Genomic DNA, 12,505 nt, shown 5'->3' with positions numbered 1-12,505 from the left:
TGCCCACACTGAAAGCCTCCTGATGATATGTCCCACCTGAACAAACAGCACCAGTCCAGCACCCACCAGTCAGATGAATATAGTGTGCAGTTCCTCTCGTTTAAACCTGATGGACTAGTGGCTTCTAGTTTTATTATCCAAAATGCTTCTCATATGAGAAGCTGTTTCTGTCTATCTCTGCCATCTGGGAGAGGATTAACTCTTCCAAGACCAACAAAGGTCAGAACCTTACCATTGTTATGGACATTCTTAACATGGCTGATGAGACGTGGGACGCCTTTACCTGAGCACAAGGAGTATAAGTACTTCTTGAACCGTGTCCACATGGGACGCTTGGTCTTACCCACATAGTATCTTTTGCAGGGATATACAATAGCGTTTACAACATGTTGTTTTAAAAGTTATGAAGTCCTTGATCACACATTCATGGCCACCTAAATTAACAAAAATGAGGCTGAGTGACCTGATGTGACTGAGAGCATTGTGATCTCCGAACAGTGAGTATCCTCAGTTCGGTGTCTGCACAGCGGTGGTTCTCAGCATGTGTGAGAATACAGTTCATTCAAGAACCACAAGGCTTTGAGTAAGAAAATAGAAGCCAGCGACACTTACCGAATTTTTAGAAGCAGCAGTAGTAGTTTATTTTCAAGATGCCATCATGCAGGTACGTTCAGGGTTGGAAGAGATAAGTCCAAGGGTGCTGTGCACCATAGCTGCAGCCGTTTCGCGAGCTATCTTGCCCACTTCATCTGGCCCCAATCAGGACCAGATTTCGGGCAGGTGTGTCCAGGCGAACAACCATTTTTATGCAGTAGAAATGCAGCTTGTACGAAAACGGTTGTTCACCTAGATCAGGCATGTCCAAACTTTTTTCGAAGAGTGCCAAATTTGATGAAGTGAACATGTGCGAGGGCCGACCATTTTACATGCTACATGCTATATGCTTTATAACACAGGCAGATAATAGCAAGCTGGATACCTGGGGGGCCGTAAAAGTTCGGAACGCGGGCCGCAAATGGCCCTCCGGACGGACTTTGGACATGCCTGACCTAGATGCACCTGTATCCGATTTTTTTTCCCTCCCCACATACATGCATAGAAGTCTGTGAATAAAGGACTTGTCTACAGCATATCGGTGAGTGCTAGCTCTGTTTCTTCCCATTGCATCCATTATTCTCTGCTCTTGCTGTGCACCCTGTTGACTGAGACTATATTGAAGGCTACTTTTGTCTTGACTTTGGTCGTCCTTACTCCAAGGCTGTCTAGCATGCAGCACCATGTGATGGTGCCAGCTCCTTCTTCTCTTACCATTGTATTATAGTAGTTCTATTCTTTTACATAGCAATTTTAATTGTAAAAACTTACAGTAATACAATCAAATCAAACAAAGTATGCACCTGTGTACATGAAATGATCACATTTCCATTACACATATATTCTTTCATAACTCACTATTTCTCTGGCATCTACTGATCTCTACTGTTCTTATCGACCTGAGCTCAGACATGATGTGGAACGTATGGTGGAAAGCTTCTCCATGTACAGACACTCTTGTTCTCAAGTGTCAGTGATAATACTTTGTGACCGGTATTATGTACATTGTCTCTCTGTCAACGTTATTATGGAGGGAACGCTATAAGTGATGTCAGGATGTGTCAAGGACCGTAATCGTAAAATTTTTAACTTGCTGGCAACCTCCCTCCATATTTTCCTTCCTTTCTCGCATTTCCTTATAAAGTGCTGCATTGTCTCTTCCTGCTAACATCCCAGGGAACAATTCCTATCTGACAGACTGAGGTATTTCAGATTACCCCTAACAAACATCCCTCCTTGTAGCGACAGCCAAGCAATGTCAAACAGCTTTGCGGGAAGACATTTTCCATTGAGGAACCCAAGACTTTCTTGTAAGGTGGTGGTGGGGCAATGTACCAGGTACCGGTGAAGGTGGTCACTTGTCCATCTCCTCCTCTTGAGACTGCTGCCTAGCACCAAGGAGTCATCAAAAGGCAATATCCAATAGTCCAGGTCCCCAAAATTTACTTTTAGAAACAGGGCGTCAAAAAACATATCCAGCCCACCCCCTCTCCTCCATAGGTAAGTTATACCCCTTTTTACCATATTTAACCTGTTCCTCCATAAGAACTGGAAGAAGAGGCCAAAGTGCCTAGCTGAGAGAGATTCTGGCAAAGGTAAAAACCACAGAGATGTACAAGAAGACAGGGGCCAGGTAAGTCTTAAACCTTGCAATCCTTTCTCTATAGGTCAGCCTCCAGTTCTTCCATCGCTGAACCTTTGCATTTCCGGTTTCTAACTTCTCTTTCCAATTTAGCCTGGCATTATCATCTCTCCCAGACTTAACCCCTAAGATTTCAGCATGGATTAAGGCCGTCTCAAATTTTGGTAGGTCAAATTCTGCATCATTGTTCAAAGTTTAGACAGCTTGACTCTTTTCCAGGTTGACCAGAGACCCTGATGGCTGCAGACAACATCTCCACCTCACAAGGCTCAGATATAACTACAGTCACATCATCTGTGTAGGAGGCAACAACATCCAGGGGCAGGTAATGAGGGACTAGTACCCCCTGAAAATTACACTACTGCAGTAATCTCAGGAACACACATTCAGCAGCAGACTCAGTGGGCAACCTTGTCGCACCCCTGCCTCAACCCTGAATGTGCCACCCTGCCAACCATTAATCAAAGGAAAACCTCTCAGTCTCACAATACAAAGTTCTTAGCCAATCTATAAATTGTCCGGGAATACCGTACTTTGACAAAGTAGCCCACAGATACTCATGATCCACTCTGTCAAAGGCCTCAGCTTGGTCCAAACTCACAACATCTCCCACACCTCAGAGCTTTACATCTCTCAAACCTCTCCCTGATGGAGAGCACCGCTCCAGAGATGTTCTACCCTTTTACTGTGCCAAACTGACAGCCTGACAACAATGCTGGGGACAAATATACTAACCTAGGGAACAGAATTTTTGCCAGAATCTTTCTGTCAACATTCAAGAGGGCAACTGGCCTCCAGTTCCTGATTTCGCTATGGTCCTTACCTTTAGACAGCAGAATCAATCAGGACACTCTCTTGGATGGATTCATCAGGTGATTTTCCAAATAATTTTTGTACATGAGGATTGGAGCCAAGAGGTCTCAAGTTTTTTTTGTTTTTTTTTTAAATCTGCTATTAACCCATCTGGACCTAGTGTCGTCTTCAGGTTAAACTTATCAATGGCCTCTTTGACCTTTGCCACCGTTAACTCTGCTGTCAAAGGAGAAAAGTTCCATTCATTAGTGTCAGGTCCTGGAGTTGCCTCAAAGAATTGGGCCACCGTCTCCCTGTCCAAAGCCGCCTTTTGAAATAAGTCAGCATAGTAAAATCTCAACACCCCCGAGATACCCTCCCGAGTTTCTTGCAAAACACCCTGAGAGTCAGTGAGGCCAGTGACCAGCTTCTTAGCTACACACTCCTTGCAAACCTCAAAGGGATCAGGGGCCCCTAAAGACCCATAATCCCTTTCCAGAACCAGGGAGGTATACCTGTTGTACTGATACTGACCCCTGTCATATTTCATCCGGTCTATCCTTTGTTGATCCCCATCCGCCAAATAAAGTGACTCCAATTCCTTTTGCATCCTGAGAAACCGGTTATATTTAATCTTCCCTTTTGTAGCAGAAAGTCTCTTTAAGAGGGATCTGATATCATCCTTGACATCCTACCACCAGTCTTACATGTTTTAATAGAAGTCAATTCTCTCTTTTTCACTCTCTAAAAGAGAGGTAACACAAGCCTGAACATAAGGGTCTTCTAGAAGAGTGAAGTTGAGTCTCCACAACCTTCCTGAATCTGGATGTTTCATGGCACCGAGGCAGAATTACAAAGCTAGATGATCTGAATAAGGGACTGCTTTCTCCTTCCTCTCACCAATGACTTCATTTAGACTCACTAGAGCGAAATCTATTCTGCTTTGTACAAACAAAAAAATCATGGGTGGTGTCAGCTCACCTGTCTGATGTCCCGAATTGTAATTGCAAGTGGGGGGTGCACTGATTCCAGGTAGCCAGCCCGTTTGTAACATGCAATCCAAGGAAAAAGAGTGTGGATCCAGCACATCCAAGAAATCAAAAATCTGCTAAAATATTAGACTTTATTCCATTTCCGATTAAAAACGTAAGCTCCTAAGGTTGGAGTGTGATAGCTAGACAACGCGTTTCGCGCATGCGCGCTTAATCATGTCTAAAGCCGTCATTGTGGGTGTTGATTAAAAGACTAAGCATGGCCAGTAGTGATCGTGAAACGAATCACGTGATGTTGAGTAAAGGTTCTAATCTAACAGCTGTGTTGGAACACGAATACTGTATCTTAGTTCCAAAATCTGTTGCTGTGTTTCATAAAATTTTTGCTGTATGATAGATATAAATTGCTCAATCTCTATTCATAAGGGCAAACCCAAACAAAAAATATGTATACATTTTGTATTTTCCATATCCAATGAGAGAGCAAAACAAAAAGAGAAAAGACATCGGCCAAAAAGCCATAAAGTCTGAATATTGTGCATAACTTCATAGGAGTAAACCCAGGAAAGATGACCATATAATATTATGGACTATTTATGTACTGGTCCAAAGCGATTCATATGTTAAACAAGCTAATTTGTATAAATTCAAAAGAAAACGCACTTGGACTCAACCATACAGTAGGTCTGAATGTGCACCAACGCAAAAAATGAAAATAATGAAGGTGAGAAACAAAAAAGAAAATATATAGCTATAAATGGTTATAGTAATTAGATACAGTTATACCACAACATGCCAAAAGATATGTATTATTGACATCATGCATGTTGCATGATTTGTCGCTGAGACAGGATAAACTCAGAACAGTTATTAATCATATTATATGATTAGTGTTAGTATATTAATAATGAAACAATAAATCATTCCTAAAATTAAGACCCTTCGGTGCCCTGGTATCGAGTCAAAAAATGTTTTTGGCTTCGACATGCAGTAATTTTTCTGCCAGTCGCCCCCTCTGGCGGGTCTTTGTACTTTCCTTATTCCATAGAAGTAAAATGAGGAGACTTTCCCAGCATGGACTTGAGAGAAATGCTTTGCTGCCACTGAAGATTTGCAAGTTATGCCTTTTCTGATGTCTGACAGATGTTCATTTATACGATTTTTTAGTTTGCGAATTGTGCAGCCCACATATTTCAGTTTGCAAGAGGTACATTCTGTTACATACACTATATGGTGGGATTCACAATTTATGAATTCCCTAATGTGGCGTTCATTAGTGTATTGCACAGCGTTTGTCCACATTTGTGGGAGCCCATGTATCTAGTTGGTAAACTGTTGGTTGTGGCGGTTTTGAGCATGCTTGGCGAGATCATGTCTCCAAGAGTTTTACCCCTGCGAGACACGAAACGGAAACCCCCCTCTATGATAGAACATAGAGTTTCATCTTGTCTCAATATGTGGACATTCTTATAATCTTGTTATATTGTTGAGAGTAACATGTGGAAAAAGTGATGGATTTGTTTTCCATGAATTCTGTCCCAAAATTAGTCTTTTTCTGATTCCGTGAATGGGAGTCCTCATTGTTTTGTGTGTGTCTGTTGGGATGTTTATGTTTTTCTTTCAATAGATCTGATCTGGCTTTAGATGTTACTATATTTTGTGCTATATGTAAGTTTTTTGCTTTGTAATCCCTCTGTAATAAACTTTCTGATGCACAGTCGAGATGTAAATCTCTGATTTGTGGATCTGAGCAGGCCCTTTTAATGCGTGTAAATTCCCCGACTGGAATTGCTCGTATTGTGTGAGCTGGGTGCTCACTGGTGGCATGCAAAATTGTGTTCCGGGCTGTGGGTTTACGGAATAGGGCTGTGGTGACATGGCCTAATGTTGTGGGGGCAATTCAATTAATATCCAGAAGTGATATCTGAGTGTTTTGTACATCATTAGTGAACCTTAAGTTCAAATTATTATTAATTATATATTGCATGAATTTTGCAATCTCAGATGTCTCAATAGTCCACACGATGAGTACGTCATCTTTGAAATGCCCATACCACCGCATGGACTGGCGAACCGGGTTGTTAGATGAAAAAAATTATTGTTCCTCCCACCACACCATATATAACCCTGCTAGCGTGGGTGAAAAGCGAGCTCGCATAGGCGCTCCTTGCACCTTTAAGTAAAATTCATCGTTAAATGTGAAGAAATTATGTTTTAACAAATAATCAGTGACTTTAATGATGTACTCCCTCAATTCCACACTATACTGGCTATATTTGTAAAGATGGAATGCCAATGCTTGAATGGCCAATTCGTGGGGAATTGAGGAGTACAGGGCACATACATCGCAACTCAACCATGTGTTTGGTAACCAATCAAATTTTTCGAATGCCCTAAGGACCGCCCCACTGTCCTTAAGGGTAGCCAGGTACCCGTTTCACCAAAGGTTGGAGAAGTTTATCCACCCATTCACACAGGCGCTCATTCAAGGAGCCCACGCCAGATATTATGGGGCGTAAGGGGGGAAACGCCCTTGTGTATTTTAGGTAATCCGTAGAACGTCGGTGTGATGGGTGCCGTGGACAATAATTGGGTTGCCTGTTTTTCGGTTAAAATGCCCTGAGATATTCCCTCTTGTACGATATTTTGTATTTTTTCGGAAAACAAAATTGTGGGATTTTGATTTAGTTTTTTGTAAGTAGTTGTGTCATTCAAAATATTATAGGCCATGTCCAAATACATACTCCTGTCAAGAACAACAATTTTGCCCCCTTTGTCGGCCATTTTCACAATGACGTTTGGGTTATGTTGGAGGTCCCGTATGGCCTGTCTCTCTTTAGATGAAATATTGCTTTTTTTGAAAGAGGTTTCTTCCATACTGTATCATGTAATTTACGTAAATCACGCTCCATAGCATATTGGAATTGCTCCAACGCATCCACTCTGGATCTTTTTGGATAATATGTTGGATTTTTATTTTGTTGAGATACGCTATGTATCAGTTCGCTACTAAGTGGAGTAGTTTCCTGGGCTAGGTCCATCAACTGTAGAAGGTTAACCTGGTCATCAAATAAAAGTTCGCTAAACTCATTGGTGAGAGAGTCCTCCGAATCTCTATTCAAAAGGACATAATTTGTCATATTGCTGCTGTGAAAATGCCGCTTAAGAGTAAAGAGCCTTGCAAAGCGATTAACATCCAATATTGTTTCAAATAAATCAAAATTCTTATTAGACGGAACAAAATTGAGTCCTTTGGAAAGCATATTTAAATGGTCACTAGTTAAATGTACAGAAGAAAAGTTCACAATACTCTCGTGATCAACATGATGTGTGGTTGGTATCTGTTCAGATTGTTGTAGATTTGTTTGTCCATTTATCGTCTATGGTAATAAGTTTTTTTGGGAGGATTTTTTATGTATCCTGCCTCCACGGTCCTGGATTATTTCCTTCACTATTTTGGGTGTTTGATCTTGTTAGTCGTTTATATTCTGGGTCCACATTGTTTGTTCTTCGTGCACCCCCCTGTCTTTTGTGATATTTGTTTTTTTTAGGGTTGTAGGGTTGTTGTAAAGCCAGGTTTTCCTGGCTAGTGTCAGAGGTGAATTCACATTCTGATGCCTCCGTTGTCTCTTGGTCGGTGGAATCAAAGCTGACATGGTTATCATTATATTTTCTATGGTGTTTCTTATTTTTAACATTTCCATTATTTTTCAGGATGGGTCGTGGTTTTGAGGGTCTATGAAGTTTCCACGTGTAAATTTGGTTTAATGAATAGTCCTCATTGTCACGTTGGAACTTATTTTTCTTTTTTTTTATGGTGTAATTATCCAATTCCTTAATTTTCTCTTGTGTTCTGGTGTGTAGTTCGTTATATTCCCTGGTGTTAACAAGTGGTTGGAGAGAGCCTTTGACTTCATCCAATTGTATTTTTATTTCTTCACATTTTTTCTTTTCATATCTCACTATTGTTTTTATTAGTTTTAGAGAACATTCTTAGAGTGCTTCATCCCACTCCTGTTGATATTGCTCTGGTAATGTTGTTGCCGGTGTTTTATATATGCGTAGACCTCGAGGTATCATTGCTTTCTCCAAATAAGTTGACAGAGTATTCCGCTTTGTCTTCCAGTGAAGCTAGCCCAGAACCGTTTCAAGTCTGACATTAGCTTGAAGCTTACATCATACCCCTCCCTGTCAGGAAGATTAATCATTGCTAGGATGTTACTAGACAGGAAGCCCATCAGGTCACACAGTAGGTCTCACACAATAAATCTCCTATTGGGCAGATCTTCTTTGGGGCTCTTGTCTGAACCGGACCACATTCCTCCTTTTGAAGGCCTGGCCCGTTTAGGTAGCATTGGACATAAAGGATGGTGACCCTTGGCTCCAGGCATTCCCATGAGGGGCATGACCTGTTCCACTCTCCTGAGGCAATGGTGGACATGGTGTGGGCTGCTGACCACCTGCTCTATGTGGCTCTGCCACGTCTGTGGTAACTAGTGGGGGTAAGTCCTCTTCAATTGATTGTACCACCCCTTCATTCCCAGCAGACCGAACCAAGACTGATTCTGGAACTATTTCCCACCAGACTGCAAGAAAGCATCAGACACAGCGTCCTCCACACCATCAGAACCAGGCATGTCACAATCATTAGTGGAAGCATCCTGCACAGCAGAGTCCCCAGTATTCCGCACAGCAGAGTCCTCAATATCTCGCACTGCAGAGCCCTGCGTATCCTGCACTGTAGAGTCCCGAGTGGCCTGCTCAGATACGCTCTGAGGTGCTGCTACAGTGTTACCTGTAGTACCTCACCAGGGGCTGCTGCCGGACTTGACTGTTGTTGCTTAGATGGATTTTTCTTGTACAAGCTTCTATCTTCAAAAGAAAAAGTTGCTGGCTGTAATAGGCGTCTTACCTAGGACTGCAGGGTGTGAGACCTATATGTTGTGGCAGAGTTCTTGTCTCTATCAAACATCTCCTGGTTCCTTTATGTCTAACCCACTGGTCCCATTTTCTCAATAACAGAGTCTATCTCTGTCAGACAGATTCTTGCCTAGTGGGTCCAGCTTCCCCAGGTTTGCAGCCTTTAGTTTGTATATACAGTCTGTTTGTTTCTGTAAGAGCAGTTTTTCAGAGTCTCCATCCTCCTCACCAGCCCTCGGATATGACTGGCCAGGTGGAGCTCAGGTGCTTGCTGCTCTGGGGGCCTCTGTCTTGTCGGCTGTTTGCCTGCACTGCTGGTCTCTGTAGTTCCACTCGCTCATGGCTCTGGCGTTCAAACGGCAGCATGACACATTGCTGCAGATTTTCCTGCATGGTTTGTCTTTCCAGGGATGTTCTCCTCTTTCTGCCTGGGGTGGAGGTGGAGTGTCCACCTGAGGCCTGTAAAGGAGATTGCTGCACACTCTGCATGTCTCTTTTTTTTGGGGGGGGGGGGTCCAACACTTTCTTGCTCATGTGTTTGCTCACTTACACTGGCAGGTTGTTTCACCAGACTCTCAGGCTAGATTCACACAGCGCAGCGTAAAATCCGCTTTGGATCATTTACATGTAAAGCCACCCTTACTGCTTCTTGCTTAGCACAAACTTTCTTCTCATTACTGGATCTGCTGGCACTCTTTCCATCCACAGAAACTTTGGAATTTACATCCCTTGGTTGAGTTGTCTGGGTATTATTCCCCAGATTAGGCCTTGAAGCCTGGGCCTTGCTTGGGGAAGTTCCCCGCCCAGGATGGCCTCTTCCTGGGCTTACTTCAGACATCTAAAGACTCATGAGCTCTTCAACACACAACCTCTCAGCAAGGAGGCAGTATTATGGTAGTTATATTCTTGTATATAGGGGCAGTATTATAGTAGTTATATTCTTGTATATAGGAGGCTGTATTATAGTACTTATATTCCTGTATATAGTAGCAGTATTATAGTAGTTATATTCCTGTATATAGGAGCAGTATTATAGTAGTTATATTCCTGTATATAGGAGCAGTATTATAGTAGTTATATTCTTGTATATAGGAGCAGTATTATAGTAGTTATATTCCTGTATATAGTAGCAGTATTATAGTAGTTATATTCTTGTATATAGGAGCAGTATTATAGTAGTTATAGGTATAGTGAAGAAGAATAGATGCGGTCACTCACCACAGATGATGCCGTATGAATGCTTTATTGATCTGGGGATGAACACGGCAGGGAAGGGGGAAGGTGGAGGAGCGGGTGCTAGTCAGACAAACGTTTTCACGCGGTCACGCGCTTCGTCAGGTCTGATACAACGTCACACCGGTAGAGGTGTGTTTAAGACAGGTGTGCAATTAATGTAAATACAGAACAAACATTAAAAACAAAGCGATGAAACACTCAAAATAGAAGAGCATTCAGATCTGTCCTTTCGTTAAGACCAGATACACCAGTGGCGTCTAATCTGATGATCCATTTAATTTCGCATTTTAACAATGTTTTAAGCCAGTCCCCACCACTACCTGAGGGGTTAACCCTTTCAAGGCCTATTACTTTGAGGCATCTGGCATCATTTCCATGCACAGTGCGTACATGGTCTATGAGGCGAGGGACCCCCTTGCCAGAGCATAATGAATATAGGTGCTCCTTGAACCTTATCCATAGAGCCCTTTTAGTTTGCCCTACATAATAGCGATGGCAGGGGCATAGAATGGCATATACCACGTGAGTGGTCTTGCATGTGATGAACTGTCTGATGAAGACCTCAGTCCCTCCTAAGATGATGTAAGCTGCTGTAATAAATTGTGGGCAATAGTGACATTGACCGCAGCGTTTATTGCCTACTGGGAGAGTGCGTGTAAGCCAAGATTTGGGGCGTTCAATTGTGTTAGAGGCTAATGTGTCCCCTATAGTGGTGTTCTTTTTAAATGTGAATAGGGGTTTACACAGGGCTGCGTCTTTTATGTCCTCATCTTGTTCGAGTATATACCAGTGCTTTCTGATAATGCTCTTAAGGGTCTCGTTCATGGGGGAATTCTGAAGGGAGAAAATGAACCTTCTCTGATTGCTGTTAGAATTGACGTTGTCATGTGTACTTCTATATTTAGGCTTACGAAGAGCGATCCTACTCATACTGGAAGCCCTAGTGTAAGCTTTGTTAATAGTATCTAGGGGGTAACCTCTAGCTGCTAGACGGTTACGTAACTCCTGAGCATGAATATGAAATGATTCGTCAGAGTTGTTAATACGTCTCAGTCTAACCATTTGGCTGTAGGGGATGGATTTCTTAACTGAGGGAGGGTGAGAACTGGAATAATGTAGGATGGCATTGGATGCGGTTTTCTTGCGGAATATAGTAGTTATATTCTTGTACATAGGAGCAGTATTATAGTAGTTATATTCTTGTATATAGGAGCAGTATTATAGTAGTTATATTCTTGTACATAGAAGCAGTATTATAGAAGTTATATTCTTGTACATAGGAGGTAGTATTATAGTAGTTATATTCTTGTATATAAGGGCAGTATTATAGTAGTTATATTCTTGTATATAGGAGCAGTATTATAGTATCCATTCTCTCCAGTTCGTGTTTTACAGTTCTCCCTCTCTGAACAGCTAGCACTCCTTTATAAGACCCACATGACCAAAATTAGCAGGAGATGCCTGTGCTCACATGTCTGGACCCTATGTCTTCCCCATTCTGTGAGAGCAGCAATGGTAAGTGTAATACCATATCCATACTTGTGTCGTTTGGGGGCAGCCTTCCCCGCCGGTGGTGCTGGCTGGGTTTTGGTGGGGCTTTTTGGGTCTGGTCCTGTGACATTGGGGTGGCAGGGCCGTTCCATGGCCTCCCTTCCCTGCACGTGCACGCTTTGCGGGGTTGGCGGTCGCTGACCGACACGGTGTGGAGTTAGCGTAGGGACCCGTGTGGACCAGAGGACCTGCGCGGTGGTACACGGGGCAATATGGCTTGATCAATTCATATACAGACACTCTGGTGTTGATTTTTAATATAGGCCTAGCGGCATTAGTATCAGCCATAGATGGGATGTGCAGCTGTTCCATTCTCTCCAGTTCGTATTATAGTAGTTATATTCTTGTATATAGGAGGCAGTATTATAGTAGCAATGCAAGAAAATGATTGTCCACAGCTCCATGCAGTAAAAAAGTTTTTATTTCATGTTGTTACAAAACATATACAAAAGGATAAAAAAATTCCTGACGCGTTTCGGAATAACAATTCCTTAATCATGGCAAATACATTGTACAACTTTACAAGCTTATCTACATAATGAAATGAAATCACAAGCCCCTCCCCAAAAGCCCCTCCCCAAAGCGGTGTGTGGGGAATGCAGACACATAATCACTGCAAGTCACATGATACAATCATGATATCATAAATGTATGGTCATGTTTGAAATTCAAACCAAAGGGAATCCTAGTACCTAGACATAGGATCCAAAACGCTTCTCTTTTACGCAAGGTGTCAACGCGGTCGCCACCTCGCTTGGGACAATGAACCTTCTCAATA

Source organism: Dendropsophus ebraccatus, chromosome 7 (genome assembly GCF_027789765.1).
Source record: "Dendropsophus ebraccatus isolate aDenEbr1 chromosome 7, aDenEbr1.pat, whole genome shotgun sequence".
NCBI lineage: Eukaryota > Metazoa > Chordata > Amphibia > Anura > Hylidae > Dendropsophus > Dendropsophus ebraccatus.
This window is presented reverse-complemented; position numbering follows the sequence as displayed.